The 16,445-nt window shown below is 42.8% G+C and overlaps 1 protein-coding gene and 1 non-coding gene across 2 annotated transcripts in view; one reads left to right on the top strand and one right to left on the bottom strand.

Annotated features, from left to right (window-relative positions):
- Positions 1 to 16,445, bottom strand: part of GPC6 (glypican 6) — a 726,413-nt gene that overhangs the window by 203,128 nt on the left and 506,840 nt on the right. The gene's annotated exons all lie outside the window — the stretch shown is intronic.
- On the top strand, positions 13,681 to 13,869 carry LOC128934635 (U2 spliceosomal RNA). Its single transcript, XR_008482870.1, has one exon. It is a non-coding gene; the product is annotated as a U2 spliceosomal RNA (small nuclear RNA).

Here is a 16,445-nt window from a genome sequence, read left to right as displayed (position 1 = left end):
TAAGAACTGCATCCAATGTGCTAGTACTGAGGAAATTTCTCCTAAGCACAAAATCTGTAATTTCTGACCACCCATTATAACAATGATGTAACCAGGATCAGACCGAGATATATCACAAAGCACACTTTACAGGGCATACAAGATTATTAGAATACTTTGGATCACACATCCTAAGAGCTTTTTCTTTAATTTCATCTTTAATTAACTTCAGGACAATGACTAAACTTCAGTGCAATCAGTGACTATTTTTTTCCCATATATCTTAGACATTTTCTTCTCCACATGTTACAATTACTCCCTATTGATTTTTTTGTTGTTGTTTGTTTTTATTACTGGGAAAAGCAGGTAAAGCTTAGCTGGTAATGATGGTTTTGTTCCTTTTGCTCTTTCTTTTCTTCAGAGAAGATCTGCTCACTGTTGGATCGAAGTAATTAAATTTTCTTTTTGTCCATATTTTGTCTGTTTTCATGAACACTGTGTTATTGCTGATTTAATTTAACAGTCAAAGTATCAAGAAAGTTCTTTTCAGTGGATTTCAGCTGAAATTATGTCTGTATGTATCCAATTATAACTACATAGAAATATTAATAAGATTTTGAATGCTCTATTGAAGTACTTCTCATTGCTTCAGACTGGCTCATAGAAGCTAAGCTCAGTTCACTCTTTCACAGATAGCATAATCTGATATAAAAATAGAAGTATTGCATCAGCCATACCTAGTTAGGAATTTATGTTATAGAAGGTAAATTTGAGAATATTTGCTAAGTTTAGTCTAATACTAACCTCCTAAAGACAAAAATAGCTATCCTTTTAACAATTTCATCCCAGTTGACTGAAAGCTAGAAAAGCTGGTTTAAGTACTGCAGCTTTGTACTAGTACCTATGACATTGTGCTTGAATTATATCAAACTGAAAATAACAAACTGCAGCCCTTTAAGCAGCTGCAAAATCCCCAAAATCCTGGGATAGTACATCTTATTAATATGATGACACAAAACATGGTCATTTTAATTTCAATATATTAATATCCCAAAAGTATTTTTCTAGCAAATGCATAATGTACATATAGTACATCTTGTACTATACATTATACATTTTATAGCAAATGTATAATGTATAGTACAAGATGTTCATTAAATAATTAGAAAAAAATTAAGTCAATATAGTTGAACCCTAGATAAGTTTTATATGTAACAATAAAAAAATGACACATTTACTACCTGACAACAAACCATGCAGCGCTAATAAAGAAGAGGAGATTTTAGCCATTGTTCTTGTCCAACTGAGATGTCCTTTGCCAGTATTCATGACTCTGAAATAATGAGAAACATGACAACTATTTTTCTTTCTAAGAAAAATATTAATGCACCTATTAAAATTTGAGGCATTTTTCTTACTTATTTTGTCATCTCAGTTGTGTTCCAGTACCTGCATAATTCTGGAAGGTGCACAAATTTAGCAGATGAGAAACCATACAATATTACAAAGAATAAAGAAATTCCTTTATAAAGGATTTTAAGTATATAAACCCCTAAAAGTTATGCATCAGAATTTTTGAGCACTGCCCATGGGCATCACTCTTATCTATAATTTGTCTAAGTTATCACAACATGTAATTGTGAAAGTGGCCATATGAAAATAGTGGCTAGAAGAGATTGCAGCAGGAGGTTGAAAATCAAATAATCGGCAACTGTTGGAGAGGTGAGTTGTGGAATTTCACAATTTCCGTACAGAAGTCAAGAGCAAAAAAAGGCAAGGACAAAATGTTCAGATGTTTACTTGGGTGAGACTGAAGCTCTATTTACAGAGATAAAGAATAGTCTCCCCTATTTTTAGGAAACCAGGAAAATTACTTATCAGATGATCTGAATACAGAAAATCTAAATTTAGAAAGCCACTTGAAAAGCAGCAGTCACAAGATATTTTGTGTAAAGCTTATTTTTTAATCTCTTGATTCACTTCTGAATGACACTTTAAAGAATTTTTTTTTACAAAATAAAATGTTTGAACACTCAGATATAAATATTAAAGTGTTCTTAAATCCTGTTTTACCTGTCAGAAACATAATTAAATTCAAACAAACTTGGTGGGAGTGAAAATTTATTTGACTTACAAACATGCAAGCTGAGAAAATACTCCAGGATACAAGGATTTACATCCCATGAGATATCACTGAGCTGAAAAATCTGCCCTGCAATTTTTGTGGAAGAATATTTATCTTTCTCATCTTTTTTTAGAGTAATCCCACATTAAACAGAATTTGAGGTACAGATTCCATCTGTTACTTTCCTACAATTTTGAGGACAACACTAAGGTGAAAAATCTCTGAAAAAATTTCTTCCATCCACTCCCAGAGGATGAAAAGTTTTCCAGTACACAGAAACAAAGAAGGAATCTCACAGCTGTTAGGCTTTCAAACCCCACCATTTCTTCTCGAACATAAACTTTAAGACACTCTCTTAATAAAAAGTAGCTACTCTGCTTTCTTCTCAGAGCAAAAAAATCTAAACTGCCTCTCACTTAAAAGAGAGTGGGCTCATTTCTTTCTGATTTGTGCTCCCTGTGAGGAAAAAAAAAAAACTGCTGTAGAGAAGTAGGTTAAGTATTACCCAGGTACAAATCATAAATAGAAAGGGAAGTCCTTGATAATCTGGAAATCAAACTCCCAGATAAGCAGAAGGAAAAGCTCTGAAAGAAAGAGAACTGTCACGGCAGGAGATAATGATCAAATCATGCACTTAGACGTTTTGTGCAGCAGTATCTGGATAAGAAAGTGATGTGAAGAATGGTCAAAGTCATCCTACTTGCAACACCCACGAAGTTTGAAATGCAGACTATATACCTGAGAGCATTCTTGCTGATTGCCTATGATTCATCATGCCAACCAAAAAGGCACCTGCAAAGAAAAGCAGTTCTCTCATAGAGAGAGAAAGTAAGCCAAAACTGCTCTGATCACTCACAAGCACTCACAAGCACCTCTCCTTCACTGTCTACTGATGTGTGAATTCTTTAAAAAGGGCATGAATCAGAGTGGGGGAAAGGGCTGTGGGATGTCTTATTTGTGCAGTGTCAGCAACAACACACTCATGAGAAAGAAATAAATGCATACATAATATTGGCAGTCTTGGTTGATGACAAGTTATGCAATAATTCGAGGTGACAAGTGACAACAGATTGACCCAACTTGTTCCTGCTCCTTCCTGCTCTAAGAAACATGGAGTCAAGATGGAAAAGACACTTTAAAGTTTATATTAAGGTGGTCACTAAATAGTAAGGTGATCACTATCGAAATTAGTTGACAATGGCAATCTCCTAGAAACAGCAAGTAAGGATTTGTAGATTCCTTCCAGCTGTTTTCCTGTGTAATTGGTGAATTGTCTGGGCTGCATATTCACAGTGATAAAAGGTAGGAACTGGGTAGATCAGTACTAAAAGGAGGGTATTTTTACAAGAGAAAAAAATAAAATTGTAGGAGTAATGAAGCAGGAAAGTCCAAGTTTGATGGCTTTGCCTACTTGTTAAGCCTCATCATATTCCTATACTGAACATTTTTCAGGTAAATTCAAATGGTAAAATTTCATTACTAGCCTGGAGAAAAGAGTCTAAGGAATATCCATAGAAATCCAACAAGATTTTTCAAGTTGCTCATGTTCTTGGTCCTTCTCCATGAAAATCAAAAGACCAAATAAAGACTGCTGGGTTTTGAAAGCAAACATTCACTCTGATTATTCCCAATAAGCTGGTCACACCGTGTCAGAGACAGGTTAGGTACAACACAGTCACCAAGGCACTAAGGAATGGGAATGCTTTAAAGAGGGACTGTTTTCTGAAGACCCTGCAGCCCAGTACAAAGCAAGATGTTAATTTTCTGGAACTGAATAGAATATAATATTTTGCTTATTCTCCTTTTTAATGTCATGATGTGAATTAAGAACAAGATGGATCACAACAGACAGGACAGTAAAATAAATTCTGTGCAAATCATATGCAAGTACAGAAATATTTACAGATATGCAGAAATATTTAATGATTTTCTTGTGTTCTAAAGGGAAGAAGGATGCCAGATCTTGAAGGTATCCCAGCAAGGATCTAGTCAGTTACCTTGCTAGCTACCAATAATCAATCACAAAGTCTTGGTAATATATTCAGTGTAGCACAGAGGCGGAGCAATACTTTAAAAATAGTTCACAACTTATTTATAGGATCCATAAACGCCCACTGCATTATATGGGCTCAATGATGTGAGATCACCCTACAGCTCCATGTTAACATTTCCTTCTTATGGTCTTTCTAATATTCTTATTAGGTTTTCAGAGAGCTACTTGTAAATATAAGTACCATACAAATATTTAGCAGATGCTCAAGTGCACCTTGGGATGATGACTATAGTCTGGAATGACCTGTGTATGGGATGTGTGCTCCCATTTCTGCTGAGTATCACACTTGCAGTTTTTAGGACTGCATAGCTGAGAGTAAATCTTCATCTCATAATTTTATTTTCTTTTATTTCCCTTTTATTCCCTTCCTCATAACTCCTTACCCATAGACACAAAACATAAAAACAGAGGGATCCTCCCTAGTGTCTGTGTGTCCTACTTCCAAGACACTACAACAGAAACACGGGGAGGTGATTAAAACAAGAGTAGTTAGGAGAATAAATGTTCCTATGAACAAGGATTCTTCTCAGAATTTTGTCTCTGAGTTGCACACTAGAGAAAAACATGGTCCAAAGTACTAGTACTGGATGACTACATGATAGGAAGTCAAGTATGTAATTTCCCAGAGAATGTTCTATATATTAAAACAAACTATTTGTGTGTAAAAGATTCAGCTTTCCTTTTTCTTCATGCTCAGATCCACATAAACATAAGAAAACCTGAATTCATTTATGAAAAAACTAAAATTAGACACATTGTCTTTTCCCCGATAGAAGAAGGGTGAACTGCAGCAGCAAATTGCTTTTATGATACCTCATATTATAATAATATACTTCAGGTACTGTATTTTTGGGAAATAATTCCAATGGAAAGTAAGGACATTGTAGCATCGGTTTGAAAGAAGCAAGTACCAAATACAAGACAGTTTGTCAAGTTTAAGCTGCTATTTGTTTATGCCTGCAGGAAGTAGATCAAAACCTAATGTATTAAAATATATCTGGCAATCAGATTTACTTTTTCTTTTATTTAGAGATGGAATGTATACGAAATTTGCTATTAAATCTTCATTTAACTTACCCTGAATTTTAGGTTGATGTACAAACCAGAAAGAGTGTCTACAACCACATGGAAATATTTTTAATATCCTGTTCCTCGTAAATTCTCACCCGGTAAGATATTATTTAGATTACTTTCTCCTTTACCCAAAACTGAGCAAGAAAAGTCATTTTATGTAGGGCTGAGTAGTGTCTAAGAGGCAGCAGATCTACAAATTAGAAAAATAAAAGAAGATATTAAGAAGGTAAACAAGATAGCCTAAAATTATTTTCTTTTGCTCAGAAATTTTGCCAGAGTAATTTAAACCCCAGCAATTTCAGTTATCTCTATGAACTACTGTAATTGTATTGATTTACAGTTCTTACTTTCTTGTGGGATCTCAGTCTCTCAGAACTGGGGTGCAGGGTGAACAAGACCCCCCCTGGGGGGCTCGGGAGTCCTGGAATGCTGCCAGAGATGTCTGGTGGCTGGACTTTGATCCCACATGGGAGATGACATCAGTATGAGGACGGGAGGATTTCACTGGGGTGAATGGTGAAGGGACAAGTTAATTGGAGTGTGAGATACAGGGTTTAAGATTTCTGTACAGGGGGGTCTAGAGAAGTAAGATGGAGGAATTGGGGCGTGCCCTTCTCCTTCTTCTTCTTCCTCTAGACCTCCATCTTCTGTGGTGATGTTGGCACTCCAGGATTGGACCTTACTAGGGGAACACTGGTTAATAAGGGTAGAGGGTATTGGAGAAAAATGATAAATATTGTATACGTAACTCCGGGTATAAAGATAGGTGACCGCCCCAGGGGCTTTCAGTGTGTGCCCATGGCTGACTGCTGAGCAGAACTCTGTCAGGCCAAGAGAAAATCTTTTAGATAAGCAATTAATAAACACCAAGACCAAGAACAAATCTGAAGCTTCCTCTCGTCCTTTCGAACCCGGGGGCCCAAGGCCATCTTTGGGCTTTTCCCCAGACCATCTGAACAGCCCAGAAATCCCACAACTGGCGTCCGCTGTGCGGGCTATCTCCCACCAAACCTTTCGGGGGGGGGAAAGCCCTGAAGAGCTGAAGAGCCAAGAGAACAGCACTGATAACTCCAGAGGAGGGAAGCCTGAAGAAAGAAAGAAGAAAAAGAAAAAACCGGCCGGGAGAAGCTGCAAAAATCAGCAGTCACTGAGAAATCCCATCTCTCAGCTTCTGCTGAAGACAGCTCGTAGCAGAGCGGCCTGGACTGGGACCAGAAAGGCGCCTCTGATCCATCCCTCGTAATCTGCTGGACGGAGAACAAGGGCCTCCAGACCACGCTGGCGACAGATTCGGTAAGAAGGCCAAAATAATACTATGGGGGCAACACTCTCCCAAGAACAACGGGAAATCTTATCCACCTTACAAAGTGTAGCAGAATTATATACAGAAGGGATCCCAAAGAAAGAATTAAAACAGCTGTTATTATGGGCAAGGCTCAATTACCCACTTGCAGAGACATATCTTTTGTTCGAAGTCGGGTTTTGGCAAGAGATTAATAGGCATTTATATATTTTAGCAACAAAAAAAGATGAGACAGCGTTAAAGCTACTCTCGCCGGCAAGAATCATGTTACAAGGTATTGCAGTCCAGTCTAAAAAACTGGAAAAGCAGCGAGAAGCTGCGGCACCCTCAGAGGAGGGGGCGGAGCGGCAGAGCTCCGGAAAAAAAATTGCTCTGGCTTTAAAAGGCCAGGGGGAAAAGGCTCTCGAAAAAAGAGAGCAGGAAAAAATATTAAAACCCCCGATCAAAAAATGCAACAAACCCCAAGGGCGTCCTGAAACTCCAGAGAGTGTGGAGGAGTCAGGAGCAGAAGGGGGGGAGCAGGAAGATAAGGGATCGGGGGGGGGGCCTGCTCGCGGCGAAAGCGGCGACGCGGCGGCGGGCGCGAGCAGCGCCGGTGAGGATGAGGACACGCCCGCGGAGGGCGAAACTCGCAAAAACCGGGGGATAGACTCACATACCAGCGCGGGGGCGGCGAGCGCGCAAGGCGGGCTGAGGGAAAACGCGCAGCCCCGGAGGGCCGCCGCGGCGGGACGCAGGAGGCGCGCGGGTGTGATGTCAGAGCCGGTGCGACGATCAGCTCGAATCGCGGGTAGAGCCGGGGTGCCGGCGGGGGAGGCGAACACAACATCAGAGGAGGAGGGGTCGGATTCTGGGACAGACCGAGGGGCGGGAACCTCGGAGGTGAAACAGGGGGGAGACGATGATGACGTCACCTTGGGGGACACCGGAAGTAGCTCAGAGAGCACGCACGCGCAGAGAGTAAGACGCGGGCGGGCCCGAGCCCGGTCCCCTGTGACGTCGCGGGTGAGGAGGGGCCGTGTTAGGGATTCTACGTCCCGCGGCTCCACACCGTCTCCAGATCTGGTGCCTTTAGTCTCGAGCCTCGGAGTTTCAGTTCCTTCCCTTCACGGGAGACGCCGAGCCGGAAGAGGAAGTAGGGTAGTCGAGATTGCACCGTCATCCGAGCCAGGGGGGCCGGTGACAGCGCCACCTAGTGGCAGGAGGGCAGAAGTGCACGACATGCCGGGTCGGCTCGGCGGAGCCACAGCGCCATCTCGTGGCGAGACTGCAACAATGCAGCAATTTTTTCCAACAATATATAAAAAGAAAAGCACCTCGAAGAAAACAATGTTAACACGACAAAGGGATTATCCATCCACTTCGGGATTTCATGAAGATGATGAAAGCTCAGATGAAGAACAGCTACAAGGGGAAGATGTCATAAGAATCACAGCATCGGAAGGTGTCCCAACATGGATGCTATCAGCAGCAGAAGCAGCAAAAAGCTTCTTGCATTCATTCGATACAGTAAAGAAGAAATATCAACAGGATCCTCGAGTTTCCTTTTCGGATTTAGGAGCAAGGCCAAAAACCTCAAGGCAAAAAATGAGACACTATGAATCACCGATGACATCTACAACACCATTATTCATGCAAATCCCAATGGAATCTGATGAAGAGGGGTTTCAAGAGCCGGTGAAGACAATGGATTGGAGGCAAATCAGAAAAGCATTGGAAAAGGAAAAGCATTTATTCCCGGGATCAGGGGATTTGACAATGCCAGTGACATATGATGCCCAGGGACAGAATCCAAGGTGGGAAAGGATGGGTCATGAGACACTCAAAGACCTAGGGAAGGCAGCTCAGACTTTTGGGCTGAACTCACAATACTTCAAACAGCTATTAAGAGGGACATTCTCTATGTATGATCTCACACCATATGACATTCGAAGTATTGTGGCAATGATCCTCACTGACACACAGAGTCTTGTCTGGGAAAAAAGGTGGAGAAAATATCTTGCTGAGTTGCGGAACAGATACCAAGGTGGGCCGAATGCGAACCTCACAGAAGGGCAATTAGCAGGGGATCCTCCAGATGACAATCCAGGGGAACAAGCAGCGCGGCTTCCACGGAGAGTGTTAAGCGACATCAAAGAAGCAGCGCGATTGGCAATCATGCAAATTACGCCGACAGGAGCTCCGGATGTCCCGTTCTCTTGCATCAGGCAAGGTCCCACAGAGCCATTCATGTCATTCATCGACCGACTCACGCAAGCCGTGGATCGACAGGTGACAACAGAAGAAGTGAAGAGGCCTCTCTTGGAGAATTTAGCTTTCGGCAATGCCAACCCGGATTGTCAACGGGTGATTAGCACCATGCCAGGACGGCCATCCTTGGCAGAGATGGTGGAGGCATGCAGCAAGGTGGGGACGCCTCAGCACGTCGCAGCGATTGTAAAGGATGAACTAAAAGAGGAATGGGAGAAACAGCTAAAGGGACGCTCAGAAGGGCAATCAGAGGACAAGACATTGGAGAAGATGTTCGAAAAATTACTTCATCAACAGGACGAAAATATCAACAAAGTTCTTGCGGCAATGCAGAAAAGAAACAGACCCCAAGGAGGACAGTGTTACGGATGTGGGGAATCTGGGCACATGAAAAGGAATTGCCCACGGACACATATACCAACGCCAGTCCAGAGAGCGGAAAGACCAATTTGCGCACGGTGCGGAAGAGGAAGACACTCCGTGAAAGAATGTTATTCCCGGACAGATGTGGAAGGAAATCCGTTGCCGCATCCGGGAAACGGGAAATTGAGCGCGGGAAATCCCCGGCGCGCTCCGACACAAATACTGGCGGTGTCACAAGAACAGACAGGGCAGTCATCAGTGAGCGACAAGCAGATGCCCTCAGCAAAACCCTCAGTCGATTCCACAGTGACCCAGACCTCCTCCCACCAGGGGCACAGTGTGCATTGGCAGCTTCAAAACTAGTATGCTTTCTAGATGAAAGTCATGCGGAGATACCAACAGGTATCCGCGGGGACTCATACAAGAAACAAGATTTTTTGATAGTTGGGCAAGATAAGTGCAGTATTCTTGGGCTCATTGTCTATCCAACAGTTGTCTCAGCAGACAAAAATACAGAGTTAACAGTTTTGGCAAGAGCGCTTCGTCCACCATTGACTGTACCAGAAAATACTGTGGTTGCGAGAGCCTTCGCACTGCCACCACATGCAGTTGGAGAGGTCATGTCAATCTTCGACGAAGAAGGTCTCCCTATGAAAGAGCATGTTGAAGTACATACAACATGGGTGAAGCACATAGGTCGAGACCGACCCACGCTCACGTGCCAATTGACATGTGGGGACAGGACAATATCGATCAGAGGTATGCTCGACACAGGGGCGGATGTAACAGTAATATCGTACATCTTTTGGCCACGCAATTGGAGCTTGGTCGCGCCATTGGGCTCTCTCTCAGGCATCGGGGGAGCATCTCTGTGTCTGCAAAGTGAGAATTCCGTCGTTGTCACGGGACCAGGAGATAAGACGGCGATCATTCGTCCTTTTGTCGTTCAAAAGCCGATCACAGTCTGGGGTCGGGACCTTTTGGCACAATGGGGCGCGAAGATCGAAATGGATTTTTAATAGGGGTCACTGCAGCACTCGCCACACTGAAGCTGACATGGAAAACAGATGATCCAGTTTGGGTGGATCAGTGGCCCCTTGAGCGGAAAAAATTGAGTGCTTTGAAAGACCTGGTCCAAGAACAATTGCAGAAGGGACACATCAAGCCAACAGACAGCCCTTGGAATTCTCCGGTGTTTGTCATCAAGAAAAAGCTGTTGGGCAAATGGAGGTTGTTACACGACCTCAGGAAGATCAACGAAGTCATAGAGGACATGGGGCCACTTCAGTTGGGACTTCCATCTGTCTCAATGATTCCCAGAGATTGGCAGCTTGTGGTCATTGACCTCAAGGATTGCTTTTTCAGTATCCCACTCCATCCAGATGATGCTCCGAGATTTGCCTTTTCAGTCCCGAGTATCAACAGGGAAACGCCTCTGCAGCGGTACCATTGGGTCTGCCTTCCACAAGGCCTGAAAAATTCTCCGACGATCTGTCAATGGTACGTGGCGCGAGCTTTGGCACCAGCACGAAAGAAATGAAGGCGAAGATCATTCATTACATGGATGATTTGCTCATCGCAGCATCAACACGACAGGAGCTGCAAGAAGCTCGTGACTGTGTGATCGCAGAGGTGCAAAAGGCAGGTCTGGAAATCAGCATTTCAAAGATTCAAGAGGTTGCACCTTGGAAATATCTAGGGTGGAAAATCTCAGAGAAAACAATAAAGCCTCAAAAGGTGGAGATCAGCACAAAGGTCAACAATTTGCATGATTTGCAACAGCTTTTGGGAGAAATCAACTGGATGAGACCAGTTTTGGGAATCACAAATAGTGACATTCCAGCACTGCTTGATCTCTTGAGAGGAGACACAGACATTCGTTCTCCCAGGACACTCACACCAGAAGCAAGAAAAGAGTTGGAGAAAATCTCGGATGCGATACAGAAAAGGCAGGCACATCGATTTGTTCCATCGTTGCCTTTTCAGTTGGCAGTGCTGGGGAAGAAAACGCAGTTCCATGGTTTGATCTTCCAATGGGATGAATCACAAAAGGACTCTTTGATAATCATAGAGTGGATTTTCCTACCGCACAGGCCCGCGAAAACGATTCTCACAGATCTGGAGATGGCAGCACAAATCATCATAAAGGCGAGAACAAGGCTGCTGACAATGGCAGGAAGAGAATTCTCAGTCATCAGGTTACCTCTGAAACGAGACTACTTCGATTGGGCAATGCAACAATCGAAAGACCTGTTAATCGCATTGTTAGCGTTCCCAGGAGCTTGCACAATCCACTTTCCCCAACACAGAATACTGCAATCGCAAATATGCTATAGAGCAAAACCACAGATAAGTGAAGAACCTTTGGACGGGATCACCGTGTTCACGGATGGCTCGGGGAAGACACACAAGTCAGTGATCACGTGGAGAGACTCAACGACAGGGGATTGGGAATCAGACGTGAGGATGGTTCAGGGCTCTCCACAAATTGTGGAGTTGGCAGCCGTTGTCCGAGCATTTCAGTTGTTCAAACAGCCTCTCAATCTGGTGACAGATTCCGCATATGTTGCGGGTGTGGTCAAGAGATTGGAGGGTTCGCTCTTGAAAGAAGTCAGTAATGAGGTTTTATACTCATACCTGACAAGCTTGAAAACACTGCTAGAGAGCAGGGAAAGGGAGTATTTTATCACACACATTAGAGCGCACACAACACTTCCAGGGTTTTTAGCGGAAGGGAATGCTCGGGCGGACAGGTTGACAATGCCCATTTTGCAAACGCTGCCGGACATTTTTGAGCAGGCAAGGTTAAGTCATGCGTTCTTTCATCAGAATGCGCAAGCACTGATGGAGTCCTTTCGTCTCACAAAGAGTCAGGCGAGGGAGATCATTAGTGCTTGTCCAGACTGTCAGCTTGTGCAGCCACCTTCTTCTACCGGGGCCATCAATCCGCGGGGGCTGCAAAGTCTTCAGTTGTGGCAAGCTGATGTCACAAAATACCCATCTTTTGGGAAGCTCAAAAATGTTCACGTTTCTGTAGATACATTCTCAGGTGCAGTCTTTGCTTCAGCACATGCTGGGGAAACAGCAGACCATGCTTGCCGACACTTTCTGCAGGCATTTGCAGCATTAGGTGTGCCTCAGGAGATAAAAACAGATAATGGTCCAACATACACAGGCAGGGTGCTTGACAGATTCCTGAAAAGATGGGGTGTCAGACACACGTTTGGTATTCCGCATTCACCCACAGGTCAGGCAATCATTGAGAGAACACATCACACCCTAAAATCCCTTCTGGACAGACAGAGAAGGGGTGAGCCAGAGGCAACACCTCACATGAAATTAAATAAGGCATTGTATGTGCTGAATTTCCTAAATAGCTCATCCTCGGAACCTGATCCACCGATCGTGAGACATTTTCTAAACAACACACAGGCAAAGCTAAGGGAAAATCCTTTAGTTTTGATCAGGAACCCAGAGACCGGACAAATAGAGGGTCCTTTCAGACTAATCACTTGGGGAAAGGGTTTCGCTTGTATCTCCACAGATCGAGGTCTGAAGTGGGTGTCAGCGCGGCACGTGAAACCATTCCGAACGCGAGAACACGAGAATGCTGATCCAAGAAGCAGAGAGACGAGTACTCAGACAGAAGTCGAGACTCGGGCTGCGAAAAACGACCCAGAAGAGAAATGAAAAGAAACTAAGGACTTTGGGGGGTTTTCACATAAAAGCAAAAAAAAAAAAAAGGGGGTCTTTTGGTGCAAACAGAAGGGGGAGATGTGGGATCTCAGTCTCTCAGAACTGGGGTGCAGGGTGAACAAGACCCCCCCTGGGGGGCTCGGGAGTCCTGGAATGCTGCCAGAGATGTCTGGTGGCTGGACTTTGATCCCACATGGGAGATGACATCAGTATGAGGACGGGAGGATTTCACTGGGGTGAATGGTGAAGGGACAAGTTAATTGGAGTGTGAGATACAGGGTTTAAGATTTCTGTACAGGGGGGTCTAGAGAAGTAAGATGGAGGAATTGGGGCGTGCCCTTCTCCTTCTTCTTCTTCCTCTAGACCTCCATCTTCTGTGGTGATGTTGGCACTCCAGGATTGGACCTTACTAGGGGAACACTGGTTAATAAGGGTAGAGGGTATTGGAGAAAAATGATAAATATTGTATACGTAACTCCGGGTATAAAGATAGGTGACCGCCCCAGGGGCTTTCAGTGTGTGCCCATGGCTGACTGCTGAGCAGAACTCTGTCAGGCCAAGAGAAAATCTTTTAGATAAGCAATTAATAAACACCAAGACCAAGAACAAATCTGAAGCTTCCTCTCGTCCTTTCGAACCCGGGGGCCCAAGGCCATCTTTGGGCTTTTCCCCAGACCATCTGAACAGCCCAGAAATCCCTCACTTTCTCAGATGAAGAAATCATTCTTTTATGTGTCATCTTTTAGATCTGTCAACAGCCTTTGGAAGTGCTGATCCTATATCATCCTCAGCGGGCTGAAGTGCTCTGCAGAATGCACTGAAGCCCTGTCCCAGATGCACACTTCCCAGCTGTTGGCTAAGATCAAGTGCATCATCTTTTCTTATCACTTTATTATCTGATACATCCCCAGCTTACAGATTTTATATTAAATGGATTTGGAAGACATGGGAAGGAGCAATCATTTCCTCCATCCACTCCATGCATCAGCCCAAAAGTGCAGTGCTTCCAGCTATTGTGGTCACAGTGTGACTGCGTGTGAGGATGGGATATCTGTGCATAAAACCATCCTGTGGGCTTTCATCTTTTTTAGGTGGACCCTAGATCTGTCATGATTTCACAGATCATCTGGTAATGCAGTCAGTGGCCACAATACCAGCCCTCGACTGATGCAGCCACTGCAGTGATGCTCTCCATGGAGAGCTCCTGAAATCTCAGCCTGAGAGACAGTGCAAAAGGGGGAAGGTTTGTACCTGGAACTGCCCTTGCCCCTGCTGGTGTCATTCTTCCCAGCTGACTGTCACAGTCTTTCTAAAAAAAAAATCAGGGCAGTAGGGCAGTCTTGATTGTACTGTTGACTGCACTGGCCCTTAACATACCTGCAACTAGACCAAGGAAAGGATTTGTGTAATTCTCCCTCAGCAAACCAAGTTCTCCTTTAAGAAAGTGAAAGAAGCTCTACAGCTTGTAAAATAAGATGTCAGTCCTTGCTGGATGAAAAAAAAAACCATTCATCTTGAACCTCAAAAGACTACTCAGATTGGACTGAATAACAATTTGACCCATGTCTCTAAGTGAAAAATGACTGAATTTATTGTTGGCTAAGTCAGAAAACCCAGTAAAAGGAAAATATATCTAATGCTTTTTAATGGCTACCTGGCAGTAAATTTGTATTTAAGCTATTCCATTGCCATTTGTCTTTATTTGATTAAGCCACCTGATTTATTAAACATGCTGGAATACAATTTATGTACAGCAATATAATCCACCTAGTGGTCTGGTTTCCAGAACCACAGGGATAAACACTCTCAAACCATAAAGGCACTCTCAGTGCCAGATATCCATTTATAATGCCTGCAGAATGATGTCTCATCCTTATCATCTCCGGTATGGATGAGCTGTCAGCTACTCTACCACAACCTCTTTCCAAACCTTTTAAAAGTAAGGAAAGTCTGTCGTGTCCAAAACACAAAGGTATTTCACAAGATGGGAGAGATGCAATATTATTCAGTGCAGCAATATTATTCACCTTCAGTGAAGAAGACAACAGGAATACCCCTGTGAAGTCAGCACTGCTTTAAAGACAGCTTTGGCAAATAACATTGGAACAAAAATGTACAAAACAATGTTGCAAAAATGTTCCCTTGTACAAGATGACTCCAGGAAGTGGATTCTTACTATAATCAGCCCTTTATGACCCATATATCTCATTCCCATTCCTATATCTTGTTCTACCTATTATACTCTTGTCTGGCTGTGTGGACACACAAAATGGTGAGATCAGTGACATTGCTGCTGCTAGAGATGGAACAAAAATACTGCTGGGCACCTATTACAATGAGAAAGAGTTCAAGAAATGAAAAAAAAAAGACAAAAGAAAACACACTTAGCCAAGACTGAAATCTGAAGCACAGGAATCAGCCTCTCTTCCCACTCCTCTCTCTCACCCTACAGTTGTCAAGGCCACTGAAAGACAAACTGAACCAGAAAAAATTCACTATAGCTGGATTTCTTCATTCAGAGGAAAAGCACTAACAAAATGCTTTACATGTTATCACTCCAATTAAAATCTATATTTTCCCTCTGTAGCAGTTGAAAATGTGAAAATTTTAACACTATAGCTTATGAACATAGGTGCACAAGAGAGAAAAGAAATTTCTTCAATATTAACAAAGCATAATGGGCTATAACATGATGACCTTGCTATATTATCATTTGATGGCTAATCACATGCTACTGAATGAGCAAACAAACCCCTTATGCACTGCATTTTATTTGTCTATTTTTTGAATGCCTAAATACCAAGTGACAACTTGAGATGGTTATTAAAGGAAGCTATTTCATTAATTACTCATCTAAGAAGTTGATTTTTCTCTTTCTGTCTAATAAGAGAAGTTTTAAAATGAGAATAATGTTCCAAACAGAAAAGTCCACAATATAAGCTAAGTAAGAGTTAGATATCTGACTTAGAGTACAGCACAGTCCTGCAGAGACTGGGTTTGTTTCGTTACATGTTTATCTTATATGGTCTATAAAAGATCTAGGTTTATATTAATTTATTTTAAAAGAAAAAAATACAGTGTACAAAACAAAAAAGGAGTTGAGGATATGAAGCTTTTTAAAATATGGTGGGACACCATGAAAAGCAAATTAAATTCTGCAGATTGATTTTACTCATTGCTTGATCGAATCAAAAAAAGTTAATATTGCTCACTTTATCTGATTAATTAGAATTATCATTTGATCAAAGGAAGAGATTGTTCTGCTATAGTCTTAGTTGGTGCAGCCTCTCCTCAAAATCCTGTGTGGAGTTTTGGGCACCACAATAAAAGAAATATATAGAGCTATTAGAGGGTGTCCACAGGAGATGTCACAAAAGATGGTGAAGGGCCTGGAGGGGAAGCCATATGAGGAGCAGCTGAGGTCACTTGGTGTTTTCAGCCTGGAGGAGACTGAGGGGAGAGCCCATTGCAGTTACAGCTTCCTCATGAGGGGAAGAGGAGGGGCAGACACTGATCTCTTCTCTGCGGTGACCAGTGACAGGACTGAGGGAATGGCCTGGAGCTGTGTCAGGGGAGGTTTGGGTTGGATATTAGAAAAAGGT

The sequence above is a fragment of the Melozone crissalis genome, unplaced genomic scaffold, assembly GCF_028551555.1.
Source record: "Melozone crissalis strain CALT ecotype California unplaced genomic scaffold, PUWL_Pcris_2 ptg000013l_1, whole genome shotgun sequence".
Classification (NCBI taxonomy): Eukaryota; Metazoa; Chordata; class Aves; order Passeriformes; family Passerellidae; genus Melozone; species Melozone crissalis.
This window is presented reverse-complemented; position numbering and strand designations above follow the sequence as displayed.